Genomic DNA, 25,597 nt, shown 5'->3' on the forward strand with positions numbered 1-25,597 from the left:
CCATTATAAAAGAGTTCACTATTTCTCCTCTATGAAGATAGTCTTGGGCTAAATATTCCTACTTCCTCCCTGGTATAACCATTCATTAACCCATACTTTCACAAAATCGCTTTTAATTTATATCAATGTAGGTTTAATAGCTATATCACTTCACCATTTTATAAGTTTGAAATCATTAGAGTAAAAATTATTTTTAAAAGAACAATAAGTGAACCACAGGTATATGTTTCAGCATGAATAACTCCTAAAAACTTAATGTTAATGCTATATATTAACATGTAAAAACATGTAAAATATTTGCATGTATTTGTTTTATAGTATACACACTTTAAAAAGAAGAATCATGTGAAAAGAAAGCCAACCACTTTCATTCTAGAGTTGTGGTGAATATGTGGCCAAAAAAAGTAAGGTTATTTGAAATTTTGTTTTAGAAATATTTAGATGTCCCCATGATTCTCCCCTACTCCCTAAAGTTAAAGAGACTGATCCTTCCATATGCCAACAGAAGACTGGAGGTTTATTTCATAGAATAGAACAGTCTATCTCTGACTTGACACAGCAGACAAGTGGGAATTTGAAGTACTATACACAAAGTACGATTAAATGGAAGTTTACCTTTTAAATATTTAGATACCATCCCATCTCCAATATTTTCTCATACCCAGTTCTCAAAATGGAGGCATTCATTATCATATCCTATAATCAGGAGATTGTTGACATGGTGGTGGGGATGGGGGCTTCTGAATAAAGCAATCAATCCTAGATTACTAAGAGAATTTACTTTTTTTTTTATTATTTCTGAGAGAGAGAGACAGCATGAGAAGGGGAGGGTCAGAGAGAGAGGGAGACACAGAATCTGAAACAGGCTCCAGGATCTGAGCTAGATGTCAGCACAGAGCCCCATGCGGGGCTCAAACTCACAAACTGTGAGATCATGACCTGAACGGAAGTCAACTGCCCAACCAACTGAGCCACCCAGGTGCGTCAGATTACTAAAAGAATTTAATAAGTACTCATCAATAAGGTGGACCCATATTCAGAAGACCAACTTATATAAACAAAGTTTCAAACCAGATTTAAATGGTCATTTCTAAAGGTAAACAAATAATCATAATCAAGACATATATGGGGAGGCCTCCAATATGAAATAAATAGATGAAAATAAATAAAGAAACAAAAAAGAACTTTTAGGAAATAAGCCAGATAAGAAGTAAACCTTACACCATTAATATTCTCAGAGAGATAAAGGAAAGCAATGAATTCATACAAGAAGACCAAATGTAATAAATAAAAAATAAATATAGAGAGATTCAGGGAACAAAAATGCATTTTTAAAATATAAAATATATTGCAAAAATAGAAACTCAATATATTGACTGGAAAATTCAATTAAGGGGGCCTTACATAAAACAGACATAAAGACACATTAATGGGTAACATGAGAGAAAGGATCAGAAAATCAGAAAGTCAGGTCTGGAATCTCAACATCTGAATAAAACGAGTCTTTTCAAGAGTTAATAGGCAAAAACAACAACAACAGAAGATGAGCAAATAAATTAATTCAAGAAGTTATTCTCTCAATGAAAGGATTTGTTGTTTGAGTAAAAAGACCCACCAAGTACTTAGAACAATGGATGAAAATGAATCAATCTCAAATATAATTCCACAATTTCTGAACATCATTATTAATGAGAAAAGTATGATTTTCAGAAAGAATACTAAATGTTTTTATCAAGAAACTGCAAATCACATGCGAAGCTAGAAGGCAATGGAAATATTCCTTAAAATATTGAGGGATTTTTTTTCTGATCTACTATTCTGTTCTTAGAAGAACTATCAATTAAATGTGATTACAGATATTCTGATATAGAAAGTGTTAAAAAACTATTGACCTCCATGTGCTCATTCTCAAAAAGCTGCTACTGGATAGACTTAAAAGAAAATTATTCACTTAATACTTAACTATGTAAAGCTACCGGGTTACATACATAAAAGGAAAAGAGATTTATAAGGTGATGAAGAAGGTAGGTCTAGAGCAAACAATCCAGGTCACAGCAAGTCAGAAATCACTGGGAGAAATATCCCCCCAAATATGACTTTTGTAGGACGTCTGATGCATTTGAATATATTTAGAGAAATATTTTACTTGTAGAGATGAACTTAGGATTGATGGTTAGTAGATAAAATTGGTGATTAATAAGTAGAAAATTAAGCAAATAGAGATAATTAGCAACCCCAGGTAAAAACAATAAGTTATTTAAGAAAAGAAAAAATAACAGTGATACCCTAGATGACTTAGATGTGAATCCTGTCTACAGTCATAATAATATAAACGCACCCTCTTAACCTAAGTGTAACTGTAACTATGTTTAGGAATGGACAGAAAGAAAGCATGTTTGTGTATTTGTTGGTTGTGGTGAGAAGAGAGCTACACACCCAAGACACAAAGACAAATAACAAATGTAACCGCTAATGTTAAAAATAACCACCACTGGGAAGCAATGAATGGTGAGGTTTTATTGTTGCTGTTGTTTTGTTTTTGTTGTTGTTTTGTGAAGAAATTAAAAGACTGTCCTTTTCATAAAGAAAGGTTTGACTCTTGAAACAACAAATAAGTTTGAAAAAAATTAACATAATTTTGACAAAAAAATCATTAAAAAAAGATTTCTGAAATAGAAAAATTAAATACAATGCTGTCCAAGAGAAGAAACACTATTCTCGAATAGGTAAGAGGTATGGAGAACCACAATGACAGCAAAAGTAATTGGGAAGTCCTGAATCGTATTTAATTCTATATGACCTATGCAAGTGCATGTCTTCAGTCTTGTTTGTTCCTTAATCCCACTGAGACTTCTTTACAAATTACTCGCAATTCTCTCTCAATGCTCACCAGATGGAATGTTTATCATATATTCCATTCTTTTCTTTGATCTGATAGATACAGTTTACATTTAAATCTAATCCAATTTTATGAAGAAAATGTCTAATGTTTCAAAATCACAAAATGCTAAAAGAACATTTACAGCACAATAAAATGCATGATTACAAACACTGTTACAAATCATACCACACATAAAACCATTTTAACTTTTAACCAGATTATCATCTGGAAGGCAATGTACACATTTGGAGATCCAGAGCCGTTTCTCCAATGTTTTAAATTAAAATGGAATTGTGCCAGAAAAAAAATTAAAAACACACACACACACAAAAACACAAGAGCATGAGCACAAAGAATAAACAGTATAAACCTAAAAGGCATCAAGACAAATTTAAGAGAGTTGTAATTTGAAATCAAGTATCAGTGAATTATTCTAAAATCATAGTACTAAATGATCAACACAATTCATTTTGAAGTCCTCCTGCAGAAAGGATCAGATAAGAACTGTATTACAGTGGCCCAGAGAATAACATCACAAATAAGTATATATTTTACAGACTCTTGGCCAAACAATAACATATTTGGCAGTATAAACAAGTAAGAGAAATAGAGTACGCTTTTCAAACTTTTCCAAAATGCTTTTGTTAAACCCAAACTCATGACTTCAGATTATGTACAGCTCAGTGTTAAAAGGAACAAGGATCTAGTTAGACTCAGACTAAATTTGTGTTAAATTGATAGAGTAAATGTTATGAGTGCTAAAACTCAACATGACTGATTGTAAAGAAAATTATTTCCAAAATGCACTATTAATTGTGCTTCTCAAAAAAATTACTAATGAAATGAAAATAGTTTATTAAAGGTGATGAGTTTATTAATACAAAAATAATCATGAAACCCAAACTTTATAAACAACTCAATTTATAAAGTAGAATAATGATTCATGCTTGTATTTTCAAAGTTGTGTGTGTGTGTTTTAAGATGTGGGGGTGACATTTTGTTCTTGGAAGGTTTCATAATATTTCCTCATTCAAATATTCTGTTATAAAATGGAGTTCATTTTAAATTCAGATATTAAAATAACTACAGTGGTTTACTACATGCAAGTAGCTATAACCAAAGAAATTTGTTTTGGTTTAGGAGAAATTATCAAATACTTAGGAGCTTCTAGGAGTCCAGACACTCCAATCCATTATCAGCCATAAAGGTCTGTTTCAGTCATCATGTCTACCCAAGAAACCTAGAACAGAAAGACAAGCCTGGGCCTGAGTAAACAAATTTCTCATTTATGAGATCATGAATGTTTTTATACCCTAATACAAGCTTTTATAAAAATATCCATCATTTTGGTCTGTGGTTTAAATTCTCCTGATTTTCTCCTCTCAAAGATCTTGAAGTATATGAAATGTCTGAAGTGATATTCAAATAACATAAGCTCTAAATTTCACAGTGTCAGAGTACTAAAATATGTCCACCGTTGAATAAAACTTAGGGAATATGAAGACTAGTGGCTTGTTAAATTCCCCTGACCTGATGCCTTGTAACTGTTCTTTGAAATTGCTTTATGACTTGTTTCCATCTCTATGCCTGTGTGTATGTGTTGTTTAATTCAGATTAATTAAAATATAATATTGAGTTCAATCACAAAACTCAGTCACCCTTTACTTTCTGTCTGCTTCACAACTATTTCAACAAACCTTTAAATTCAAAGACTGACCAATTTGGTCAAATAGTTGGTTCAATCTAAAAGCTAAGCAAATCTACTTTATTAAAGTAGGTAATTCTGTGTGAATAATCAGACTGCTGGCTCCTTATGAGTAAAGCATATTTTATAAAAGCATATTTCAAAATACAAGAGCAAAGCATGAAAAGGGGAAAAAACCCATAAATCTAGCCATGTTTTTCCACACATTTTAGAAGATATAAACTTTGAAGCCAGATAGATCTATGTTTATTACCCATTTAAGAAATATGTTGACTCTGCAGCTCCCTTATCTGCGAAATGGAATTGATAATACCTATAGAAGTTTTTTCCAAAATGTTGCTTTCCACAAACCCATCTGCATCAGAACCAGAAAAAAATCTCGTGTTCTTGGGCCCTACTTCAGATCCTGGTGGTGAGCATAGGATCTGCCTTATTCACCAGCATCCCAGGTGATTTTTTGTTCCCTAAATTTGAAGAGTCATGACTGAACTTTGGGATTCATGTATAGATTAACATTAACAACCGAAACATTTAATGATTCTAGATACAATATTGCCAAGATTTTTGTTGTGAGGGAAAGAAGGTTTCTAGTTAGGGTTGCCCTAGGGCCCCAGGGAGCAGCAGCCTGGTGTGGTGGGACGAGAAAGAGCCCAGGCTTTTATGTGCTGGCATATTATTGCATAAGCTCTTAGTGCTGTCATAAACCCCAGTGCTGAATGTGTGTGGGGTGACCTGACATGAACATAATCTCAGGGGCTGTGTGGTTAGGGTGAGTGGACTTGCAGCAGGTAAGACAGAGGACAGCAGATAAGACAGAGGACACTGACATGCTACCTTCCCCTTTGAGGTCATTCTTCCTCCTTGGATACTTGATTGTTGATACATGGGCACTGCCTTTATAATACTTTAAAATATCTAGTAGATGCAGTAGGAAATTTAAACTGATTAATCCACAAAAAAGGGAAAACGAAACAGCAAAACTAAAATGGGAATCGGATCACTCTAACAACCAAAGAATGTATAAATCCTGCTTCTCCTTTCACTATCTTAGCAATGCAGGACAAAGCAATTGATGATAAATCTCATTCCACTAATACAAAATTATTGACTGTATTATAATTATATATAATATAAAGACATTTATTTTTTAATGCTTGTTTATTTTTGAGAGAGAGCACAAATAGGGGTGGGGCAGAGAGAGAGGGAGACACAGAATCTGAAGCGGGGTCCAGGCTCTGAGCCATCAACACAGAGCCCAATACAGGGCTTGAGGCCATGAACCATGAGATCATGACCTGAGTCAAAGTCAGACGCTTAACCAAATCAGAGAACTCTAGATNTCAGACGCTTAACCAACTGAGCTACTCAGGCATCCCAAGATGTATTTAAAGAGAGAACCAAAATAATACAATAAACAAAACATTTCACTCTAATGTTTCAGCTTTTTTTAAAGCAAGGTATTAGAATTAAACTCAAAAATAGTGTTTTATCTTGTTCTAAATTAAAAAATTCTAGGTAGAAATGCATTTTTCTTAGGTATCTAATTAAAGATGAGAAGAATGTGGTCCCTGATGTAAAATCATTGTCTGAAGGACTCTGTGGATTTTGTGCATAATTATCTTTTATTGTTCTTTAGATGCAAAATATGAAGGTGTTGGGAAAAAATCAATTAAAACTCATTATGCAGGAGAAATTTTCATAAGGTTTAAGAAGGGTTAAAGGAAATATTATTGGGAGGGAATGATGTGAAAAGGCTTATCTTCTATCATTCTCTAGGTAATACACAGATAGGGATATATAAATGAGAATCAGGTTACATGTTGGAGGTTAGAAAGCACACATATCTTTCTGGCTCACTGTGGATTACAATAGGCAGAACAAGTTCATGGAAAACCTGAGCTACATTTGAAAAAAAAAAAAAAAAGAAAGCTTCATTTATTTTTTGGAGCAGATGTAGTAAGCGGCCTAGTTGTTTGAATTTGGTTGGGTATTCAGCTTCAGTTTAAGGATTTCTTGAATCCAGTTTCTGATTTTTACATACCTTAAGGGGATGGATTATATGTGTTATTTGTCCATATATGTACCATTTATATAAAAATCTTATTCATTCTACAGAGAAGGCAGAGATATATGGTCCCCTTAAGCAAATTAGTTACATTTAATGGTTTAAAACATCAACTGGCAGGCACTTGGTTGGCTCACTTGGTAGAGCATATGACCTTTGATATCAGGGTTAAGGGTTTGAGGCACACACTGGGTATAGAGATTACTTAAAAATAAAATCTTTAAGAGAAAAACAAAAACAAACAAAAAACTACTGGCAGGTAATCTTTACCTCCAGAATACAGTTCTATAAAGGGAGAGTGAATATACCATTTCTCTTAAGGGACTACTAGAATTAAGTTTGGAAGGAAAATGGAGAAACGAGATAAATAAGTGTCCCTTCGTTAAATAAACAGAATTAGATTTAAAAATAATATTAAATACTAAGTAATCTTAAAATTTAAAAATTAAATCTAGAAAAATTTCAAGGAATTCCTGTAGCTGTAAAATATGCTTCACTAGAGAGAAGAAAAAAATGAAAACAACAAAGGTAAAATAATATGCAGCCTATAATTTATTTTTCAGCATTACAAAGCTAGAAAAAATCTCAATAACAAAGCTCACATACCATGAGCTTCTTTTTACTCTCTATGGGATATTTGTTTCTAGAACTTTATAGCTACTTGGTTTATGTATGGCAGGAGCTGAAGGCTGATATTTATATTAATTCAATCTGTGAAATATTTTTGATAGGCCTATTTATGATTTAGAGCTGCTGAGGATTTAGGTTTGCCTATAGCTCGGGTTTCATGTTAGGTCCGGCAACTTTTTCTTCATGTCACAAAAATTTTTCATCTTGAACACAATAACCTTACAAAATCATCAGATTGGGAATGTTCTCTCTCTCTCTCTCTCTCTCTCTCTCTCTCTCTCACACACACACACACACACACACACACACACAAAAGAAAACAAAGAAAAACTTAGGAATCCATGTTTCCTTGTACTTTCTCCAAGAATGTTGTTAGTGGTCCTTGGTAGCTGCAAACCTGAGAAATATATGAGACTGTGCTCCTGAAACTCACACAATCTTGTGAAGCACACTATAGAAAAATTGGTGAAATGTTTTGCTTTAAGTCATCCTCTTATTCACACACACAAACTCAGAAAATCTTTAACTGGTCTTGCATAAAGATGAACATAAATTCTTCTTAAGCATCATAGAGTTGACAAACAGAGAGCCCCTGTCACTAGACAGGATCAAATTGTTAAAGATGTCAACATGCCAAAAAAAGATTCTCAGTCAGTAAAGCAACTTTAGAAAACTTCCTCTCCCATGTTTAATTTTAGAGCTCAATAAACTGAGGCAAAAAGAAATGAAATATTTACATTTACATAGCATGCTGGTAGCAAAGGTAGTTCCTAATGCACCCTAATGTCATTTCACTTTTCTTCTTTTCACTTTTGACAAAAGGAAGACAATAATTATTACAATTAAGCTGTATATAGGTAAGTGAAATAAGAATTCTCAATTCTCAATTCCCTGAACTTTGAAAATATTTTTGCAGATTTGAGACACAGAGGAGTCTCATGAATGGAATCAACTTGAGTGATTTGATTTTATTTAAGATTGAAAGACATGTAACACACATAGTAAGAACTTAATTCAATATTTGCAATCATTTTCTAAGGCAACTACTGTGGGAAATATTGGGAGTTGGTAAATGAAAAAGATACAGCTCTAGTCTAGAGAACAGTGCAGTTTCCTGTGGTCATATATTTTGATTATTAAAGGAGGAATGCCCCCAAGAAAGATAGTCAATTAATATTTGATATTTATTTATATTAGCTAAATAAGAGCCTTCAATGTAATGATTTGTGTATTTTGTACAATAAAATAAGCTTTTTTAAATTTAAAATTTATACATTTATCTTGAGAGAGAGAGAGAGAGAGAAGGAGAGAAAGAATCCAAAGCAGGCTTCACACTATCAGCACAGAGCCCAATGTGGGCTCCAATTCATAAACTGTGAGATTATAATCAGAGCCTAAGTTAGTTGCTCAACCAACTGAGCCACTCAGGTGCCCCAGAAATCAACTTTTATTATTATAAAATTTGGGTGACTTCATTACTAAGTGCAAAATATTAAAAGTACTAGTGTCTCAACCAACCTCTATGAAAGTTGTAACATATAAATCATTTTGGATCCTTCTACCACTGTTAAAGTATTATTTTCAACGAAATAAAATCTCAGTCAAATATAAAAAGAACACCCATCAAAGTGTTTTACTTTAATCATTAATTAATCAATTAACTAGTAATATGTTAAAACCAACACAGAGAACATTGGAGAAACAAGTATAAGCAATTGAAATGATTGTCAGGGATGACCGTTGTGTTAAACACAAACCTGGTTAATGTCCAACAGAGCATTAGGGCATCGGGTTATCGTTGCCATAGGACAGAAACAATTGCATCGCCATCACAAAAAGAATATACAAGTTGACCTTTGTCTCTAAAAAGTTGTAAAATATCCCACTTAATGAAAAATTAATAAAAAATGCCAGCCCAGCAGTATCCTGAAAGAACTGTATTCTCTTTTACTTATTTTGAAGTTTTGGAAATCATTGCTTACACCAGCATGCTTTATATGTTAAGCCACTATGTTCCTGTTCAAGAACTCCAAATAATTTATCTTTTCTACCTTATCACTTAATTGCAGAATCTATTTGACTTGAGTTAGTGTTACTGAATTTTTTAAAATAATCCCATCTGTCAGCTGCCCGACTTCTGCAATAGAGTAATTTAAAAAAATATTCTGAGTGGAGGACTTTGCTTCATTTGGAGAACAAAATGTTCTAAACTTTCTATTGTCTATAATAAGTTCAATTTAAAGTTTGTTTAGGAGGTGCCTGAGTAGCTTGGTTGGTTAAGCGACTGACTTCAACTCAGGTCATGGTCTCGTGGCTCATGGGTTTGAGCTCCATGTTGGATTCTGTGCTGACAGCTCAGAGCCTAGAGCCTGCTACAGATTCTGTGTTTCTCTTTCTCTCTGACCCTTCTCCACTTGTGCTCTCTCTTTGTCTCTCAAAAATAAATAAACACCAAAGATAAATAAATAAAGTTTCTTTAGATGTCTGAGGTGCAGAAAATCTAAGGCACCTCCATACTTCAATGGGTATATGGAAACTTTAAATTTAGCAGTTGGAGTTTAAATACATGGAAAGGAGGAAGGTAGGAGAACTTTTGATGAAGATAGGATTTGTTAATGCAATTTAATCTCTTTGTTAATCCCTCAAAAGCAATGCTTTTGGAAATTGCTTTAGGGCCTGTCTCAGAAGATTTAATAATTTATTTGTTTTTGTAAGACTGGATACAGAGGATTATAGTTGCTTTATGTACATCAATTTCCATTCTGTCATATCCATTACTGCTTCAATGGCAATAAGAGAAGTTCTCTCAGCTGGGTTGGAAGATGGAAATGGAAATGGAAAACCAAATAAAACAAAAGACTTTCAAGTTTGGACTATAGACAAGAAGGAAGTCCTAAATTTGTGAGGTAAAGGAACTTCATATTGAATGATAAAAATGAAAACTCATTATTGAGATACTACTACAATTTTATATTAGGATAGCAGCTATAAAGCCTGCTTTCTAACATATGATTTGAAAAGAATATATAATTTTTTAAATCGCAAGCTACCCAGTAAGAACCTTAGCTATGTACAAGTTTATCATTGTGCTGTTATTCTTTCATCCACGTCAATGTTGAATGTGGCCCTAATGAGAAAGATTAACTGACACTGTGCAATGAGGATAACTTCTTTTTTTTTTCATGTTTGTTTATTTTTGAGAGAGAGAAGCAGGAAGGGAATGGCAGAGAGAGAGACAGAGACAGAGACAGAGACAGAGGATCTGAAGTGGTCTCTGTGCTGACAGCAGAGAGCCTGATGTGGGGCTCAAACATACTAACTGCAAGATCATGACCTGAGCTGAAGTTAACCAAATGAAACACCCAGGTGCCTGAAAGATAACTTCTTTGTGGTAAATTGTATTACGATATTTCCTTTGTTCAGACCTTGACTTCTTATATTTTTTAAAAGTTAACTAAATTTGCAGTTCTAATATGGCTGAATTTTAGCAGAGAACAATAATGTCTATTTGTTGAGCCTACACTTAAGATAACAGTAACCTCATTAGCTGTGGAATAACTTCCATGAATAATATTTATTTACCTCAAAGTTTTACTTTAACATTTCTCATTATTTAATAGTAGAATAAGCCATTTAGTTTTTCCAGAAACATAAGCCCCATGTATTACATTGTTTCTGTCAGGAATTAGGCTCTGAATAATACTGTTTGAAAAAAGTATCTAGTATCAGATATGTACTGTGAGAATTTTTGAAGCAACTATTATGTTAAAATACTGAGTCTCTGAAGAAAGTCTTAAATTTAAAAACTGCAAACATGATGAAAATATATAAGCTAAAGTGATTTAAGAATATTTTGAGATTTGATTTTCTTTAATTTTATTTTCACAAATAACTCAGATATTTTTAGTTTATTATGACCAATATTCCCCATTTACCCAAAATATCATTTTATTACATTGCAGATTTTCAACTTTACCATGAATCTATTTTTTTGGAAAAATTAATTACAGTGGATATGAATAAAATAGCTTCATTATTTACTATAATCAGGATTAGTTTTCTCTTTTTATCTAAATTAGTATATTTGTTCAAACATGCCAGCACTGTGTTTTGCTCACCACTGTTCAGGTCATAGAAAGAGAGCCTGGTCCACAGTAGATCCTTCCTTGTTGAGTGAATGAATTACTGAATGTTTTAATTTGGCAATATTCAATCTGAGTCACTTCAGAATCACTTTAAAACATATAGACTGGGTTTTTTTTTTTAAAGATTGTAAGGTTTTTTCAAAGAATATTTCAAAAACTGGTTATTGATGCTGGCTGGAAAGTTACTCGTATTTTGTTCATGTTGTGGCAAATATAAGTAAAGTCAACTATCACCGTAAAAAATGTGTACTGTGTACAACACATCTCATTAATTTCCAGACAATTGTTGATTTATACTTTAAAAAAGTCAATATAACATTACAAATCGCACATTTCTGATACTCAATCCCTTAAACTTAGTATTTTTACATAATTTTGCTCATAAATTTATCTTACAATCTGTCTGGGCAAATCTAACAGCTTCCCTTATTTTGGCAACTCTGAATGAACGCATTTCTATGGGAAGCCTTGACATATTTATTTTATGCTCCTTCGTGAGGGTTAAAAAATATGTGCTGCATGATCTAGAAAAAAAATGTCCCAGCAACTAAAACCTTAACTGTAAAAAGTTATATATTTTTTTCCTTTAAAATCCCTTGAAAATCTCTTATTTGATTTTCTTAGTACTCTTTCTGATAACAGAGAAAGCAAGATAATTCAGCTGTGAAAACAAGCAAACTTTCTTCTAATACAGAACAGCTGAGTGCTTCACTGTCTTTACAAAGAATCCACTCCTGTAGCCACAGGTATTTTTTTTTTTTAAATAAAGTTTATTATGGGCACAGTGTGGTTGAGTCAAGGTTCTCCTTTCTTATTGTAGAAAACTTAGAAGAATGAAAAGGCAGAGAGAGCCTAAATTGTTTTAGTTTGTGTTACATTGGCCTTGAAAAGAAATAGAAGAGGATAATTTAGCCAAAAACAACAAACATCCAGTTACCACGAATTTCAAACTTTCAGGTTTAGAGTGAAAGAGACCCATTAATTCACGGATGTCAAGGCTGCTGGTGAAATTGAATACAGAAAAATACTGTCCTGTGAGTTGCTATAGCTAAGCCTCCTTTAGTAGATAGTGTTGGGGGGATATCTATGCTTGCTATTAAAGCCCTTGGTAAAACAACGGAAAAGGGTGGAGGGAATAGAATCATGTTGTCTCAAGTACACATTCACTCATTCAGAATCCCAATTCTGGCTGCTGAGAGAAAAATACAAGTAACAGTTTCCTGAGAATTGTTAAGCCAACACACTATTAAATATACCACCTAACATTGTTCTTTTCCTCTCCTTTTTCACTCTTGCAGCTACCACATGTGATGGAAGAAATCCAAGTTAAACACTCTCACCAGAGCATGCTCCAAGACAGATGACTGGGCCTCAGGCTTGGCCAATACAATGCACTTCTATTCTCTATTTATTTTTGTAGTTCAAAGACCTGGCAGTAAGCAAGTTGATGCCTGCCATAAGGACCAGTGCACTCCTGATGACTGCCCAGTGACTTTTATAACTGTGTGCCAGCTACTCAGATAGACCACGCATAAAGAGTAGGGGGATTTTTTTGGAAGGAAAAGAAACCTCAGCTTCCACTTAAGCTTTGAAATTTCAGATGATGTACTGCCAACTTACAGACCTTGCTTTAATCAGAACAGCCACATGAAAAGGCTGTTTCTATTTACTGTAGGTCATTTAGGAAACCAGTGATAAGTAGGCCGTGTAAAATTTCAACTTCTCTTAAAGTTGGCGTGTTCTCCTCAACTAGAGTTGAGTCTTGATTTCATTTTCTGAGTAGAAATATTTACAACCCTGTCATACATGAGTTTTAGCCTTCTTTCTGTCTACCAACAAATGGGCTTTTTAAAGAATGCTTAGGGTTAATGTGGAAGTTTTCTAACAGTGGGCCCACATAGACTTAAATAATGACTAAACTGCTTTACTGGTCTGGTTCAAATTTCATCAGAGACTGACTTTAGCTAGAAAAAAATAACATTCTATTTTAGTTTTAACTTGTATATTTATGTAATAAAAAAGTAATCTTGCAGAACTTAAAGTAACAACTGGAATATTTAGGAATTCACTGAGAGAGGAAAAGGTTTAGGGTACCAATTTATTCTTTGGTATACCATGAATCCTTTGGTCGTTTCTAATATTTTGTTATCCATATCATGAAGAGATTTTGTACAATACCTAATATTGTGATATCCTGGGTATTTTGACTTATCAAAATGTAAACAAAAGAAGTTCCCTTTCTTGCTTATTTAGAGTCAATGCCATACCACTTAAGACCATAAGCTTCCCATACTTTACAATTGTAAAAATCTTACAACAGTAAAATTTCATTTACATTCTTATCATCTTTCTGTATTTTGTGCTACAGCTGTCATCTTTAATTTTTAACCACATCTAACAATGTTAATGTTTTATGTTAAGTTTTTTAAGGAAATTAGAGAGAAAAAAATACTTTTAAACTTACCTCTGCTACCCTCTTTTTTTTAAACCATTTTTAGTATCTTCATTCTTATAGAACCAAGTGTTCATCTGATATCATTTCTCATCAACCCAAAGAGTCTTCTTTAGCATTCCTTATTGCACACATCTGCTTGCAATGAATTTTCTTGATTTTTATTCATCTCAAATATTTTTATTTCATTGTCGTTTCTGAAGGATACTTTAATTGGAAATAGAATTCTGAGTAGACTGCTTTTTTAGAACTTTAAAAAAGACTTTCTTGGGGCGCCTGGGTGGCTTAGTCGGTTAAGCGTCCGACTTTCGCTTAGGTCATGATCTCGCGGTTTGTGGGTTCGAGCCCCGCGTCGGGCTCTGTGCTGACTGCAGCTCAGAGCCTGGAGCCTGCTTCAGAGTCTGTGTCTCCCTCTCTCTCTGACCCTCCCCTGCTCGCGCTGTCTCTCTCTCTCTCTCTCCTAGAAATAAATAAAAATATTTAAAAAAAAAAAAGACTTTCTTGCTCTAGGCCACATATTTTGTGATGTGAAATCAGCCATTATCTCTATCATTGTTTCCCTGGATGGAATGTGTCCTTTTTATTGAAGTAACTTCTTGGTTTTCTTTTTATTTTGATTTTCAGCTAGCTAATGGGCTTTTTGGATCTGTCAGTGGATAGTAGATATTAATTATCAAACTTGGGAAAAATCCAGCTTTTATAGCTTCAAATATTTTCCAGCTTCTCCTTCTCAGACCATATATGTATATATATCTTAGATTTATATATATTAGATTGCTGGATATTGCACCTCAATTCCCTAAGATTGTGATAACTTTTTGTTCTTTTATATTGAAGTACACTTGACGCATTAGTTTCACATTAGTTTCAGGTGTAGCACCTAGTGACTCAACAACTCTCTACACTATGCTCACAAGTGTAGTTACATTTGTCACCATATATGCTATTGCCACTCACTATATTTCCTATGCTGTATCTTTCATCCCCATGACTTATTCATCCCCTAACTGGACGTCTGTACCTCCAACTCCCTTTCACCCATTTTGTCCAATCACAATCTCATCCCCTCTGGCAACCACTAGTTTATTCTCTATATTGAAGAGTCTGTTTTTTGTGTGTTTGTTCATTTGGTTTGCTTTTTAGAATCCACATATAAGCGAAATCACTTTCTCTATCTGACTTATTTCATTTAGCATAATATCCTTTAGGTCCATTTATGTTGCCACAAATGTCAAGATCTCATTCCTTTTTATGGCTGAGTGATATTCCAGTAGATGATATAGATATTGATGATATAGATATAGACATTGATGATATAGATGATGATATGGATAGATATAGATAGATATAGATATAGATATACAGATATAGATTAGATATAGATATCTCCACCACACCTTATTTATCCATTCTTCAGTAGAAAATAGATGGATACTTGGGTGACTTCCATATCTTGGCTATTGTATATGATGCTGCAATAAACATAGGGAAGCATCTATCTTTTCAAATTAATGTTTTCATTTCCTTTGGGTAAATACCTACTAGTGAAATTGCCGGATTGCATGGTACTCTTATTTTTAATTTTTTGAGGGAACCCCATTCTGTATTCTACAGTAGGTGTACCAATTTGCTTCCCCACCAACAATTCAAGAGGATTCCTTTTTTCCCACATCCTTATCAACAACCGTTATTTCATGTCTTTTTGAATCTAGTCATTCTGAGAAGTGTAAGGTGATATCTTGCTGTTTAGCTTAAATTTCCCTGATGATTAGCGATATTGAACATCATTTCATGTTTCCATTGGCCGTCTCTATGTCTTCTTTGGAAAAATGTCTATTCAGGTCCTCTTCCCATTTTTAGTTAGATATTTTTTTATTGTTATGTAAGTTCTTTATATATTTTGGATATTAACCTATTTTCAGAGATACCACTTGCATATATCCTCTCTCATTAGGTAGGTTGTCTTTTTGTTTTGTTGATGGTTTCCTTCACTGTGCAAAAGCTTTTTATTTTGGTGTAGTCCCAGTAGTTAATTTTTGCCTTTCTTACCTTTACCTGAGAAGACATATCTAGAAAAATGTTTCTATGGCTGATGTCAAAGAAATCACTGTCTGTGTTTTCTTCTAGGAGTTTCATGGTTTCTGGCCTCACATTTTTCCTCAATCTTTTCTTTTCTTAATATTAGCTAATTTCTATTTTGATTCAGTTTCACTTATTCCTTTGTTTTTTTTCTGTCACACCTTCAACCCCATCAAATAATTTTTAATTTTGGATATAGTACTTTTCTGTTCTAAAATTTTCCAGTGGTACTACTTCCACTTTCTCCATAGTTTCTATTCAACACCAAGATTTCCTGTATATAAAGACCATATTTTCCTTCAGCTCCATGAACAGATTTATATTAGCTTTCAAAACTCGTGGTCTGCTACATCCATAATCTGGATCATCTTAGGATTGGTTTCTATCCATTGCTTTTTTCCTGGACTATAGGTCATATTACACTTTTTAAAAAATGCCTAGTAATTCTGATTAAATATTAAACATTGAATATGTCATCTTATAAGTGTACCTTATTCTGTTATACTTCTCTAAAGAATATCACTTTGAATTCTAGTGTGCAGTGCAATTACTGACTAATCATTTTGAAATTTTAAAGGTCCAGTTTACATTTTGTTAGGGTTCATCTGTGAAAAGCCTCTGTTTTCCAAAGCTCCTGAATTTGGTAGGACTCAACCTCTAAACCCTGACTCACCTAAGTATATTGTTGAAGCTTGGTGTTAGGCTTATAAATATATAACTAGAGTGGCTATTACTCTAGGGCATAGTACTTACTTCAAAGCTATGGCCTTTCTGGAGTCTCAGCTGGATGCTTATAGTATTAAGTGGTTTCTATCCTGTATCTGGGTCAGAACTCCAAAGAACTCCCAGTGTGGGTCTACCTCTCGTATCTTGAATTTGTTCGTAAACCCATGGCCAAATGCTCTCTAGTAAGCCTTGCATAGTCTCTCCTAATTTATGTACAACCTGACCCTCAACCCAGAACTTGCACTGGATCCTCAATTAGTGTTCTGTATCCCCATCCAAATGGTTCCATGTTGTTTCACCTCCCTGTACTGCAATCAAGAAATTATATACAAGCAGAGACATTAGAGCTAAAATCTTCACATAAAACCACTTTATTACATGAGGTACATAAGAAATCATATTCCTTTTAATACTGAACAAAGTGCCTTCTCCTACATTGTCCACATAATGTGGATGCCTTTCTTCCCTACCTGGCAATTTCACTTCCTGACAAAACTCTCATGAATGCTGGAAGTTACTGAGCCCAAGGGATCAAATCTTCCTGCTTTCACTGGTAGGAAATAAGAAAGGAACATTTTCTTCAGCTGTCAAAAATCTCTTACTGTTCTTTCAGTTGGGCCTCTGTGACGTTGGGCATACATACCCAACCCAAATAAGATGGTATGTTTGTTTGCTGAGGTTCATTTAAGCAGAACTGCTTCAGGGGAAGTTAGGTTGGAGGGAAAATAAGGAACCCACATTTTCTCTTTGGAGACAGCGCATACTACCACTGCTTCTAGCCCTTCTGCTGATCCCACCAGTGCTATATAGGGCAGGAAGGTAGTCAGTGGTGCTGTTCATCCTGGCCTGCCTCCCTAAAACCAGAAGCAGTTTACCCTTATCATCAAGCTGAATTTTGCCTTTATCTACACATCTTAGACTAGATCTATGGCTTGAGCGTCTTTTTCACCTCGATCTTCACTAATTTTCTCCTTTATTGATATAACATGCCCTGTTCCCAGAGTTCCCCCAAATAAGTCACTAAATAAAATAGTCTCACTTTAGTTCACTCCTTAATTTTAGCTGCTCAGCTTTCTCCCCAGAGACAACTAAGTATATTTCAGATATTTGGGTAATCATCTGCTGTTATCCAACATCCTAACCCTGTGCTGCTCACTTTCTTTTATGAAATAGGTACATTCAAGCTACACATGAATTCAGCTTGATGCTAGTCACTCTCAGCACCAGTGTAAACAAGCATCTGAAGCCCATGAGCACACATTTGAGATGTTACCCTAACTACCCTCACTATACTGTCTCCCTCCTAAGCATTTTATTCTGTAGTATTTATGATGATTCTTCTCTCAAGTACTTCTTCTAACACGGAAGCACTCAATTTGCCAAGAATATTCCCTAATGATGGCTCACACCTGGGTCTATATTAAGAAAAACAGCAATATAATAGTTAACTGACATGGTGTCTGCATTTCTGCTGATACCTGAACATCAGATTATTCAGAAAAGCAACCAATGTAGAAAAAGAATAAATTATCAGCTGGTGCTCTGATAAAGCATACAAATAAACTGTGAAAATGCTGAGATTCTTATAAGTATCTCTAGTCTAGATACACTACTTTCATGATCAAGGTAAAAATAAGTGCCAGGCAGACAGCAAGAATCTCTTCTGTTATCTTGATTATGCCTTACATAATTCTAAGAGGCAAAAATTGCATTGCAGTGTCTCCAATAGTGCCCCTCAGAATTGCAAAATGCACAAGCTACACAAGTATGTACATAACCCTACAAAGAAGACATGTTTTTTTCTTCAAAATTACATTATATGTTTCCTCAACATGATTTCTGTAATGGAAAACTACTTACAACATTAGAGGATATCAATAAATAAGCACTAGAATGTAACTGCAGACCGTACTTCCACCATAATTCACAGTCGTAAGTTGGAGTGCTGTAGTAAAACCTTTCCTGCAAGTCTATGATGGACCGATTGTTGAAACGAATTTTCCCTTAGAAGCTGTATTGCAATAGTGACCACATTTCTTATTCACCAAGGCCTATTAAATCTATAATTTAACCTAAGCAGAAAAATAATACTTGAGTAAGCTAAGATTTATTTTGTTACAGTGCTTTATTCATGGTTAGTATACAAGAAATATATGTTGAATGACTAACTGCATTCATAAAATATGAATGCACACCATGACTTCTAGAGAAACATGCTTAAAATTCTGATTCAGTTGAGATCTACCATTAGACATTAATGTCCCTTATATACCCTTTTATCTCCAGCCCCAATTCCAGCAGCTGGATCAATATTCTATCCATTCCAGCATCCCTTCAAGAGAAGGTAAGGTATAAAGATTTCTAAATACTCTCTTCCTAAAGGGACCTACAGGTTCTAAAATGCACCAAGCAATCTGATGAATGATGGTGTCTTGGAAGAGAGAATAGGTTGGGCAGAGCACCGGAAGAGAAGCAGGGCAGTGGTTCTACACAGTGAGAGCCAATGTGGAGTTTACTCTGGGAATGTTTGTGGGAGGGCAATTCCTCTAGCAGCAGCATTTCCAAATCACAGTCACTGAGATGCCAAAACATGGATCCTATTCTGGGGCAATAGGGAAAATGGTCATTTTATTGACCACAGTTATGCATACTCTTTAAGTGGCTTAAAATTGCCATCTTAAGAGGGGATGACATTTTCAAACTGGATCCAGATGAATATTTAAATGAAACAAGTCTTTGGGGACAGATACAACTGCAGGTGGAAATCAGATCTGGCAGGCAGAACACAATATTTAAAACAAATGGCAACAGAACATGGCATCAGAGAAATATTAACAAGGGATTTCCACAGCACTGACTGGAAGTCCAAGACTAGGTGATATTATAACTACACAGACAAGCAGAGAGGGAGACATGAAACAGGCAGTGCTCTTACTTGAGGAGCTGCTGAGTAACAGAAGTCAGTTACAGGGGCAGATGAAACTCTGGTCTTTGAGCTATAAAAATGACCAAATTCAGACAGAAATAGAAAGTGCCTGCCACATACTGGGGAAAATACTAAGACTACGTTTAAGGAAGTCCCTTGGGTGGAACAGGGACATAAAATTAGTGTCAGATAGGTTGTTCCAGAGAATTTGATAGAGTTTTCTCTACTTAATAATACATGAAGTCAAGGTGAGTCCCTGAAACAAGGAAGACAAATTATTTTAAATTTTGGAAAAAAAAAAAAAAAAAGCCAGGTTAGGCCTAACTATGTCAGCCAGTTTGGACAGCAGGTCTTCACATTTTCATTTTCATTTCCTTCTTATTTTATCCCACTCCTCTTAATATCAATATATCTTTGTGTTTCAAACCTCTCTTAAATTTAATTCAGTCTATAGGCTGAATTTTGTATTCCCCATTGCAGAGTAAAGCAAATGTTTTGCTTTCCCTAATTCTACATCTTCTATAGTTCTGCTTTCATCTACTCCCTTTATATGTTGTCAGTTCTGTTTCTATCTTTGAGTTTTCGGCTTTCAAACTGCATTTCTTTTTACTTTTGCCCAACACCTGATATAGCACTTTGTACCATCAGGCAGTATTTTCTGAATATAGTTTCATATTTGTATTCTCTAAAGAGTCTTTAGTTTAGTACCAAGTGACACCCTGAATAAACCATGCAAATTATCAAGGTCCATTTGAAACTGGCACTAAGTAGCAATTATGAAAAAATCCAAAGTGACTATGTACAGAATTCTTTAATAATGTTTGGTGACCACACACATGGCATGAATTTATCAGAGTAGAATTACTCATAAGGGTACCTAAATGATTTTCCAATTTAGTACCTGCACAATTAATCTTTCCATGATTAATAATCTGGAAGTAGAAGAAATCCAGGCTCAGAAACTGACATGAACTATCCTGGGTATTTTGAAAACTTAAGCAACAGCATCTCAGGATTTACATTTACTTGGAACAGGAGATGTAAAGAAAACTAAATGAGCAATAATCTCCGTTTATCCCTGAGATTCCAGGTGCTTCAACATTCCTCTCCTTAGAGTCTTCAGGCATTAAATAGAGGATCAAAATAATTTTTAAATAAATGTACCATATTGTAAATATTTGTCTTTTTGTTTCAAGTTTTTGTTCAAATTCTAGTTAGTTAATATATAGTGTAATATAGGTTTCATGAGTAAAATTTAGTGATTCATCATTTACATATGACACTTAGTGCTCATCACAAGTGCTCTCCTTAGTGCCCACCACCCATCTAGCCCATCCCCCACTGACCTCCCTTCCAGCAACCCTCAGTTTGTTTCTATCATTAAGAGAGTCTTATCATTTTCCTCTTTTTTTCTTCCCCTATGTTCATCTGTTTTTTTTCCTTAAATTCCACATATGAGTGAAATCATATGGTATTTATCTTTCACTGACTGACATTTTGCTTAGCATAGCTCCATCCACGTCATTGCAAATGGCAAGATTTAATTTTTTATGACTGAGTAATATTCCATTAAATATACACACATATGCATACCATATCTGCTTTATCTATTCATGAGTTGATGGACATTTGGGCTCTGTCCATAATTTGGCCATTGTTGATAATGCTGCTATAAACACCAGGGTGTATGTGCCCTTTCAAATCAGAATGTTTGTACCCTTTGTGTAAATACCTGGTAGTATGGAGTCTCCTCAAAATGTTAAAATTAGAACTAACCTATGACCCAGCAATTGCACTAATAGGTATTTACCCAAAGTTTTGTTGATAGCTAATGAAATAAACAAAAATCATTTAAAAAATCAAATAGATAGATTTAAGATTAAAAGTCTTCCTATAACTTATGTTTAATAATTTCTTAAAAAATTAATACAATCTACTATATTTTAGTCAGTTTCAATAAAACAAATTAGAATCTTTGTACTTTGGTTACTATTATTGTTATTATTTTCTTTCCACAAGAACATATTTTACTTGAAGCTTTGTATTTTGGAAAAGGCAACAATAAATTGATCCAGTGTAATCTCAGAATAATCTAGGAGGCAAAGAAACATAGGTGGAAGCTTAATTCTACTTTTTAAATTTGCTATATTAAGTATCTTAGGGTGCAAATACAATGTCACCTATAATGTTTTATAAATAAATTCTTTTTTTTAAATTTTTTAATGTTTTTTTTATTTCTGAGAGAGAGAGAGAGAGAAAGACAGTGGGAGCACGGGAGGGTCAGAGAGAGGAAGACACAGAATCCAAGACAGGCTCCAGGCTCTGAGCTAGATATCAGTATAGAGCCTGAAGCAGGGCTCAAACCCACAAACCGTGAGATCATGACCTGAGTTGAAGTCAGACGCTTAACCGACTGAGCCACCAAGGTGCCTCTTATAAACAAATTCTAAATCAGAATCTGATCAAACTTCTTTATATAACTACTAATATATAGAGAACATAAGTAACAGAATACAAGCTAAATAATACCAAAGGGATGTAATTAGCAAATTTCATACTCCAGAAAATTACACAGTTCAAATTGCTTTCTTTCTTCTACAAATAAACTTCAAGGAAAAAAAAAATAGAAGTTAAAAAAAGGAAGGGCTTGAAATTATAAGAGAAATCTTATTTAATCCAATTTTAACATATGGATCTTGTGTGTATCTTGATTCTAACAAATATTCTGTAAAAGAAATTTTGAAACCATCAGAGAATTTGAACCTGAGCTGGATATTTCATAATATTAAGAAGTATTCTTAATAATTTATTTATGATAGTAGACATTGACTCTGTTTCAAGAAGAATGCATATTAATTACAGATCATATTGAAATACTGAAGGTGAAACAATATGATTCTTGACATTTTTAAAAAATAAACCAGAAATAGCAAGAATTGGCAAAGGTTATTGAGAAAGTAGGATTGATCATGAGTTGATAAGAAAAAAAAGTACATTATTATTAGTATTACTAAAGTCTCTACATATTTATATATGTAAATTTTCTCTTAATTAACTTTAACAAATAGTCTCAGATATTACATTTACTAAAAATGTATTGCTCAATATAGAAATATAGTTGACCCTTAACATAAGTTTGAATTGCATGGGTCCCCTTAAATGAAATTTCTTTTCATAAAATAGATTGGAAACACTTTTTAAGATTTGTGATCATTTGAAAAACTTCACAAACTGCAATGTCTTAATATAAAAATATTAAGGGAAATGTATGTCATGAATGTATAAAATATAATGTAGATATACAATATAAAATATACATAGATACTAATCTTTTTTATCATTTACTACTATAAGTGTGAATCATGGGAATCTACCCTAAAAACAAAAAATACACTCTATACACTGTATGTTAGCCAACTTGATAATAAACTATATTAAATCAATCAATCAATCAATAATAAATAAAACACAGTTTCTCAGAGGAAGGGGAAGAAAAAAACCATTAAGGAGAAAGGATTTCTGCCAGAACAGGTGTTTAATGCAGATAAAAGTGCCCAATTCTTGAAAAAAAAATGCCACAAAAGACATTTATTCGTAAGGAAGAGAAGCAAGCACAAAGATTTAAGACAGGAAGGGATAGGTTAACTCTAGTGTTTTGTGCAAATGCAGTTATGATCAGGACTGTCCTTACATATATAAAGTTGCTAAGCCTTGAGCTTTGAAGAGAAAGATAAACACCAGGTGGCCAGTATTTTGGTTGTACAACAAGAAGGCCTGGACAATGAGAACCCTTTGTCTGGATTGGTTCGATTGATGCTTTCTTCCTGAAGTCAGAAGGTACATGGACAGTGAAAAACTACCTTTTAAAATTCTTTTGATATTAGATAATGCCTCTGGCCACTGAGAACCCCATGAATTCAAAACCAAAGGCAGTGAAGTGGTCATCTTGTTCCAAACACAATGTCTCTAATATAGCCTCTAGATCAGGAGGTCATAAGGACCTCTAAGGTTCATTACACACGGTACTCTATGGAAAAAATTGTCAACACTATGGAAGAGAACCCTGATAGAGGGAACACCATGAAAGTCTGAAGGGATTACACCATTGAAGATGCCATCATTGTTATGGAAAAAGCTGTGAAAGCCATCAAGGCTGAAACAAATTCCTGTTGGAGAAAACTGTGTCCAGATGTGTATGACTTCACAGGATTAATGACAGAGCCGATCAAAAAAATCATGAAAGAGAATATGGATAAGACAAAATAAACAAATAAATAAAAGAATGAATGGTAAAGGGTGAAGGGTTTCAATATATGGATCTTGGAGAAATTCAAGAGCTAACAGACACCAAGGCAGAGGACTAAACAGAAGATGACTTGAAGGAGATGAGTGCTTCTGAACCAGCGCCAGGTGATGAAGAGAAAGAAGCAGTGCCAGAAAACAAATTGACATTAGACAATCTGGCAGGAGGGGTTTTGACTTCTTTTATGACATGGACCTTTCTATGATATGGGCACTGATACTAAAACAAATGGTGGAAGACAGAATGGTGTGGTATAGGCACGTTCTTGGAGAAATAAAAAAATCAGAAAACTCAAAAAGAAAGTATGATGTATTTTCGTAGTTACACTCAGTGTGCCTGCCTCTCTTGCTTCCCCTTCCACCACCTCCACGTCTCCACTTCTGCCACCCCAGCAAGGCCAGCCCCTCCTCTTCCTGCCCCTCAGCTTTAATCAACATGAAGATGATGAGGATAAAGATCTTTATGATGATCCACTTCTACTTAGCGAATAGTAAGTGATCATCATGGCATACGTTAATAAACGTGTCTGTTGTGCATGTGTGTGTCTTCATGTGAAAATCTAATAGCTGTCCGTCCAGAACTGTGTCATCATCATCATTATTGTCTAAGTATTCATCGTGTAGAACACCATATGCAAGACTTGTGTGGAAGGGATAGCCTATCCTTACATAGGTATAAGGTACATGCTACTTATTATAAAATTAATGTGTTAGTTTTCTTACAGTTTTATAACTGCTTTCAAAGAATTACATTACCATACAGTATGCTTTTCTCTCTTTTCTAATTGGAGAAAATGCATATCAGCTTATCATCACAAGTAAATTTTTTTTTAATGTAGCAATGTTTCTTTCCAATACTGAATTATGAATATAATACTATATGTCCTAAGCATTTTATAATGACTCATTCTTTAGTGTGTAGGATAGGCTACCATAAAACAATTATATTGCTGCTTTTCTGTTATCATCAATGCATGAATCATTGCACCTATAAGGACACATGGATTTCTTTTTCACATTATCTTTTCATTTTTGATATATAGCATTAGTATAGTTATGACATCTACAGTATTTTGTATCCTATAAGAAAATATTATGGGAAACAAATCCTAGGAGATCCTGGCTGGCTCATTCAGTAAATCATATGACTTGATCTTGGGGTCATGACTCAAGCCTCACATTGGGCATAGACCTTACTTTTACAAAAGTAAAAGAAAAATAAAACATTATATAAGATATACTGCTGGTCCTTTAAAAAAAAGAGAGCAAAAGAGACTCAAAATAGAGGCCAAAATGAGTCATCATGACAAAAGAAAAAAGGAAAACCCTTAAAACAATTTTTAAAAAATTTGCCAAGTTCTTCTAACAACAGTGAAATGTTGATGTAAGTACTAACAGATGATTCATCTTATAAATACTTGGTATAAACTTATAGTATCAATAATACAGTAAAGTACTGTACATTTATTTCTCTTATCATTTTCTTAATATTTTCTTTTCTCTAGCTTACTTTAAGAATACAATATATAATCTACAGAACAGCTGAAATAAATGTGAATCAACTGTTTATGTTATCAGTAAGACTTCCAGTCAACAATAGACTATTAGTAGTTAAATGTTGGCAAGTCGAAACTATGCAGGGATTTTTGACTGCTTGGGAAATCAGTGTCCTGACCCCTGAATTGC

General features: G+C 34.0%; 1 long non-coding RNA gene across 1 annotated transcript; it reads left to right on the forward strand.

Moving 5' to 3' along the window:
• Nucleotides 1-5,344: 5,344 nt before the first annotated feature.
• Nucleotides 5,345-13,295, forward strand: LOC144216185 (uncharacterized). The gene is made up of 5 exons (XR_013330600.1): nt 5,345-5,374; nt 10,483-10,647; nt 12,069-12,172; nt 12,384-12,460; nt 12,725-13,295. It is a non-coding gene; the product is annotated as an uncharacterized LOC144216185 (long non-coding RNA).
• The last annotated feature ends 12,302 nt before the right edge of the window (nt 13,296-25,597 follow it).

The sequence above is a fragment of the Crocuta crocuta genome, unplaced genomic scaffold (genome assembly GCF_008692635.1).
Source record: "Crocuta crocuta isolate KB4526 unplaced genomic scaffold, BGI_CrCroc_1.0 scaffold746, whole genome shotgun sequence".
In the NCBI taxonomy this organism is placed as follows: domain Eukaryota; kingdom Metazoa; phylum Chordata; class Mammalia; order Carnivora; family Hyaenidae; genus Crocuta; species Crocuta crocuta.